Consider the following 7,271-nt stretch of genomic DNA (forward strand, 5'->3'; position numbering starts at 1 on the left):
GGAGGAGGGCGGCGCTGGTTGCTGAGGTGGCACGAGCGGGTTGGTGAGGAGCGTCCGACCAGGAGCGGCTGGTCCGTTGGACGGCGCCAAGTGGCGAGATGGGAGCGGTGCTGATGGACTATGGGTGTCCGTATATAGCAAATTTTCTAGGGTTTGGGGGGGGGGTTAGGAGGGGTTTCCGGACCCTCCGATCAAGATCGGACGACACCGGTCGAGAGTGGGGGGGTGTGGACCTAGGTGGGGTTAGAGGGCTGTGCAGATGGGTTGGACTGAGAGGAAAGAGGATGAATGCAGCCCGACGACTGTTTCCGGAGACCGAAAACGTCCGACATTAGACCGGCTATATTGCCGCTATAAGTTATCCGTTGGGGCGTCAAACGGACTCCGAATGCAATGAAACTTGGCAGGCGGCCTATCTACACTATAATAAGACCGCACGCCAAATCTAATCCCATTCTAAGAACATTTTCCGGGCACTTAAAAAAATCGGACATGCCGCGGGTGCGTGCGAGTGTGGTTGGGCTCGGAACGGACAACGGACGGAACTAGGGAACCCGGACGGAACTGGGGAACCCGGACGGATGCAAGTTTTGAAAACATGATGCAATGCACAAGATGAGATGACAGGATGCAACACGCAAGCGAACAACATGGCAAAGACAACGAAAAACTGGAAGACACCTGGCGCAACGGTCTCGGGGCGTCACAACACTCCACCACTACGTGAGGATCTCGTCCCGAGATCTAGGATGGCACCGGAGGGAAAACGGAAGAGGAATATAAAGGGTGAATCTAAGTTGCTTCTTTGACAAATGAGTGAAACCAAAGAACCTTGAGAGGTTAAACAGATTAGAGAAGAGAATACAATGGAGATGAACGAGGTTGAAAACACTCCGTTAGAAAGGAGGAACAAGGAACATTATGGAAACCTTGTAGGTTGAAAGACATAAGAAAATGGTTTCAATGGACAAGAAGTACATGCAAGCACTTCGGTTGAAACAAGATGTACAAGGAACAAGAAAAAAATCAATTACGACAACACTCCGATTAACACAAGATAGAGAAGGAATAAAAATGATATAATTAGGACAACACTCCGGTACAAAAAAGAAGAAAACTTGATAAGATGAAAAGAAATTGAAGGAATGACACAACACTCCGGTTGAACGGATAAGCAAAGGAAAGAACATAGTCCTCACAATCCGAGATGATGAGTGAAAAGAGCAACATCACAATGCCTCCGGAACGAAAGAATAGAAGATAGATCATTGGAATGAAAGAATGAAGAAGAAAATGCCAATTTTTGCCACAAAAGAGCTTGAAAAGGCATCCTTATGAAGGGTTAAACGGAGTTGTTGGAAATCAACAACAAAAAGAGTAAGCTTGTTGTGGGCTTATAGAAAACATCTCGAAATCTTGAGGTGAAAATTCTGCCACTAACGGAAACAATTGCTTGCTTCAGATCGGCGAGGAGATGAAAAACTTCTTCCGCTGATGGAATAGGAGAAAACTTGGATCATAGATAATCACCACAATAGCAACATTCCTTAGGGAAGGCTTTAGGTGAAATATTGCACAAGATAATCTCCAGCGAAGAGATGATGGGTTTAAGTATCTCATTCCTGACAACTTTTGAATCATGAAACATGAAAGAAAATTGTCAAGAATGGCATATCACCATCCCAAAAGATAAGATAGGAAGAACTGCACTTCGGAATGCAAGATGAAGAAAGCTTGAACTCCTCAAAACAAGACATGTGTTGAACACCATGTTTATTTGACAGTATAGCTTGGAGGATCTTAACTTCGAGAGAAATCTTGATCGCAAATGGAGAATGAAAAGAATCCTTGATGAACCACCATGTTGATCCTCCATGAAGAACTCCGGTAATAAAAGAATGATCAAACGAAAGGAAAGAGAAGTTGAAAACACAAGGTGAAGCCTTGCGATGATTTAGATGGAGCTTCGTGGTGATATAATTGAGAGATCTTGGAACTCCGGGAAAGGAAAAGATAAAGCATCGCAAACCGAGAATGTGATATGATGAACCACTCCGGAAAGCAGGAATTAGATCCCTTGGATGAAACAATAATAAGAATTATGTTATGCGTATCCTTAATCAATTAAATTGATGACAAGCAATTGATTTGACATACTACTTATACTCATAGAAAGGATTAAGATAGATATAGCGCAAACTTGAGAAGGTCTTCAACGAACCACCGGTAGAATTTGGAAAGCACGAATGCAGTGATATGATAAATGAAGGAAGAAGAATCTTGGAAGAACCACCGTAAGAATTAAAAAAATGATTGAAGAAAAGATAAAGAAACACCGAGAAGAATTAAAGAATGGATGAAGATACTTGGGGGAATTTGAATCATGAGAACGAATAGATCATGAACTGACTAGAGAGTACTTGAGCGATGCACCGGTAAGGTTTAGAGAATGAGAGCTGAAAGCTAGAATGAATAATCCCAAAATGATGGCCTCCAGAGAATCAAACTGAAAAGACTCATGAATTGCTCCGGAAGGATGAAAAGAATTGTCACAATTGAACACAATTATGAGAGGATGGCATAAAGCTAGCACCAAGAATCTTCAAGAGAACGGATATGATTGCAGAGAAACTCTTCTTCGGTCTTAAACTCTGAGAATGACGACGAGAAACACCACCATGAATTGTTGAGGCACTCTGGAATGAATATTAGAAAGGTTGAACCGACGATGAAAAGAAATTGAAATATCTTGGAGAAAGACATTTGACTGATGACAATTCATTCTTATGTCAAACTTCGAAAAGACTTTGAGGATAGCTCTGGGAAAATAGAGGAGTCAGGTAAGATCCTGGGAAAAGACCTGTGGGTTAGGGCCCACTCAAAGAAAACACCGTTGAACAATTTAAAAGAGATATTGCGCTGGTTGAATTAAATGGCTTGAATGAGATAACAACCTCGAAATAGGTTGAACGGATCTTGAATGAAAAGATGAGCCTTCTGAGATATCTTCAGCACTCCCGAACAATTGAATAGCAAGTAGTGGATGATTAAGAGGTGCAACGGCATGGGAAAACATTTGAAACGAGGAAAAGATATGATCGACAAAGCTTGAATTGAATCCACCGGAGAAGAATGAGAACGAAGAATGATGAACTTGAAGCTCTATTAGTGTCTTCCGGAGAACCAACGGATAAGAACATTGACGGAAAAGAATGGCGAGACTTCACATCAATAAGCTGGATACTTGATTAAGAAATCTTAGTCCTTGAAGAAAAAGGGTAGGAGGGCAGGAAAACAAAGGCAACTTGGGACGGATGAAACAAACAACATTGAGAAGACTTGAGTTGATCTTGCGGATGTTGAAAAAGATCGGATCAACTTGAAGAGAGACACACCGGTTCAAAAGAAATTGAGATGGCAAATTCAAAGATCAAGAAGGATTTGTATTCACATAGGAGTATGAGAACACCGCTTAGGAAAGGTATGGAATCAACATTTGACTTCGAAGCAACTCGAATACCATAATGAAAACAAAACAAAGGATTGGCTTGCAAAATAAGCGGGAACAAACATATGATAGAGATTTTGTCCAAAGTTTTCGTGGTGGGGCCCACACAGGCTCGATCGTACAACACCATCATGTACAAGGCAGTGCACATGACATACGAAGCGTCCCCGAGTCAGCATAGCCAAGGACTCTTTAAGACACAACGAGACCACTGTAAAACCAACCGTGGATAGGTGGACCACTAGACGTCGAACCCCAATTTCATATCATACATCTATCGGAAAGATATCCTAGGAGCTACTTGAATTCCTAATTATAAACTCCCGAAACTTTCCAGTTATGCAATTAGGTGTTGGGGATACAGGGCAAGCATAATATCTCACCCAAAACTAGCAAATCCTACATCCAGCTGTATCCATCCTTCAACACATAACCAAGAAACCTTCGAAAATCATTTACCTCAACCCTCGAAAAGCATCCGTTATACGAGTTATGGCAATACTCCTGAACTCCCGCCCCAGTACTGGGTGGCATTGAGGTTATCTCACCAACAACTGCAAAAAGAGATTTTCGATGTCGGCGAAACTCAGGTATTCCAGAACTGCAATGATAAAATTGTGACGACAACACCTCGGAGCTCAACTCCCCGGGACACTGCCACAACCCATAAATGTCAGGAGGCACCAAGAACAATGTTCTCATCACAAAACCATCGAAACGATTCCAAGATACCCGCGTGATCCTAAATTTTTTTTGTGAAATTTGAGAAGAGAAGACTCAAAACTCTACATCAGGAACCTCACTAGAGCGACAAAGGGACTGAGGAGTAAAAAGAATCCTACTCTCCGATATATATAATCCTAAAAGACTCAAAAAAAATTTCAAGACTCAACAACGCCAACGGTTCGATCAAGTAGGGGGCTCCTAAGTCGGGGAAGGCTCTGATACCAACTTGTAACACCCACGATGCGGCTATATCTCCCACGTGTCGGAGCACGACTTAGGGGCATAACCGCATGGTAGCATGTCGCAAGAGGGGTAATCTTTACACATCCCATGTACTGAAAAAGAAAGAGATAAAGAGTTGGCTTACAATCGCCACTTCACACAATACAAAAATATAGCATTACATCATCCAGAATACAAACAAGGTCCGACTATGGAACCAAATAAAGAAAGACAATCCCTAATGCTAGATCCCCGATCGCCCCGACTGGGCTCCACTACTGATGAACTGGAAATGAAACAACACAACGAACACGATCTTCATCAAGCTCCCACTTGAGCTCGGCTGCGTCATCTGCACTGGTATCAACGGCACCTGCAACTGGTTTTGGAAGTAATCTGTGAGTCACGGGGACTCAGCAATCTCACACCCGCGAGATCAAGACTATTTAAGCTTATGGGTAGGAAAGGGGTAATGAGGTGGAGCTGCGGCAAGCACTAAGCATATATGGTGGCTAACATACGCAAATAAGAGCGAGAACAGAAGCAATGAACGGTCGTGAACTAGAAACGATCAACAAGAGATCCTGAAACTACTTACGTTCAAGCATAACACAAGAACCGTGTTCACTTCCCAGACTCCGCCGAAAAGAGACCATCATGGCTACACACGCGGTTGATGCATTTTAATTAAGTTAAGTGTCAAGTTCTCTACAACCGGACATTAACAAATTCCCATCTGCCCATAACCGCGGGCATGGCTTTCGAAAGTTCAAAACCCTGCAGGGGTGTCCCAACTTAGCCCATCACAAGCTCTCACGGTCAACCAAGGATATTCCTTCTCCCAGGAAGACCCGATCAGACTCGGAATCCCGGTTACAAGACATTTTGACAATTGTAAAACAAGACCAGCAAAGCCGCCCGATGCGCCGACATCCTGATAGGAGCTGCACATATCTCGTTCTCAGGGAAACACCGGATGAGCAATCCATACAACTAAAACCAGCCCTCAAGTTTCCCCGAGGTGGTGCTGCAAGGGGCTCTAGTTCGGACCAACACTTAGACAAGCACTGGCCCGAGGAGGGTTAAAATAAAGATGACCCTTGAGTCTGCAGAACCCAAGGGAAGGTGATAGGTTGTTAGTGCAAATGTAAAACCAAGGTTGGGCCTTGCTGGAGGAGTTTTATTCAAGGCCAACTATCAAGGGGTTCCCATTATAACCCAACCGCGTAAGGAACGCAAAATCAAGGAACATAACACCGGTATGACGGAAACTAGGGCAGCAAGAGTGGAACAAAACACCAGGCATAAGGCCGAGCCTTCCACCCTTTACCAAGTATATAGGTGCATTAAAGTAAACAATATATAATAGTGATATCCCAACAAATATCCATGTTCCAACATGGAACAAACTCCAACTTCACCTGCAACTAGCAACGCTATAAGAGGGGCTGAGCAAAGCGGTAACATAGCCAAACAATGGTTTTCTAGGACAAGGTTGGTTAGAGGCTTGACATGGCAATATGGGAGGCATGATATAGCAAGTGGTAGGTATCGCAGCATAGCAAAAGAGCGAGCAACTAGCAAGCAAAGATAGAAGTGATTTCGAGGGTATGGTCATCTTGCCTGAGATCTCGCAAGGAAGAAGAACGAGTCCATGAAGAAGACAAACGGGCGTAGTCGAACAGATCCTCACAAACGCGACGTTATCGGAACTAACCGGAAGAAGCAACACCAGAAAGAAGCAAACAACATAGTAAAAAACCATCACATCAATATGGCATGATGCACAACCAAGTATGATGCATGTCCAGTTTAATGAAGCATGGCATGGTAAAGTGCACAAACAACACTACAAGTTAAGTGGAGCTCAATATGCAACGAGTTGCATATTGATGGAACACCACATGGCTTATTTAGATCTTTTCCGTTTATGTACTCAACAATATTAAATGTTGGTTAGCATGGCAAGAGGTGAAGCATATGAAAACTACCTATCTAGGCAAGTTTAAATGAGGCCGGAAACAATGAACAACAATTCCAGTAAAACCCCATATGCAAATATTAGGTTTGGTACTGTTATGCCCTAAACCATATTTTAGAGTTGTGAAACACGCAAAGTATGTGAACCAAGTTAAACTAGGCATTTTTCTACCCCATTTACATATAAAGTTTATTAAAAACGGAGCTATGGTTATATAGTTATGAATTTAAACATTTTAGCATGTCATTGGAGAAAATTTAAACAAACAGCATTTTAAACTTTTTAAACATGCATGGAAGTTGGAAATTATTAAACTAGACGAAATTCTAGTCATATTTCATATATAAATCATTTCCATCCGATGCACAGTTTGAGAGTTATGTTATGCATGAACTAGGAGGACTTTTCTGTAAAACTTCAGTCTCAGGATAAATAGCTAAAATCGCAACAGGGAAATAAAAATACACTGGGACGAATCCAGTCGCGGGCCTAACAGGAACAGGCGCTGGGAGGGGGGTTTCTCACCATGGGCTATGGCCCAGGTCGGTGGGAGAGGCAGCCTGGGCTGGAGGCCGGTGCGCTGGGTCGGCCTGCCTGCGGGGCCCCACGACGGGAGGACTCGTCCTCGATCTCCTGACGAGGACGAGGCAGAAAGGAATCGACAAACATCGACGGCGGACGGCGGCTGGATCCGGCGACGTCGAGCGCAGAGGACACCGGAGGTGGACGGGAATAGCCGGAGGAAGCGGATCAAGGCGACGGCTCGCCGGATCCGGCGCAGGAACGGCTGGGACGGGTGCCGGCGACGACGAGCGGGTCCTGCAGAGAGAGAGA

The sequence above is a fragment of the Triticum dicoccoides genome, chromosome 5A (assembly GCF_002162155.2).
Source record: "Triticum dicoccoides isolate Atlit2015 ecotype Zavitan chromosome 5A, WEW_v2.0, whole genome shotgun sequence".
Lineage (NCBI taxonomy): Eukaryota > Viridiplantae > Streptophyta > Magnoliopsida > Poales > Poaceae > Triticum > Triticum dicoccoides.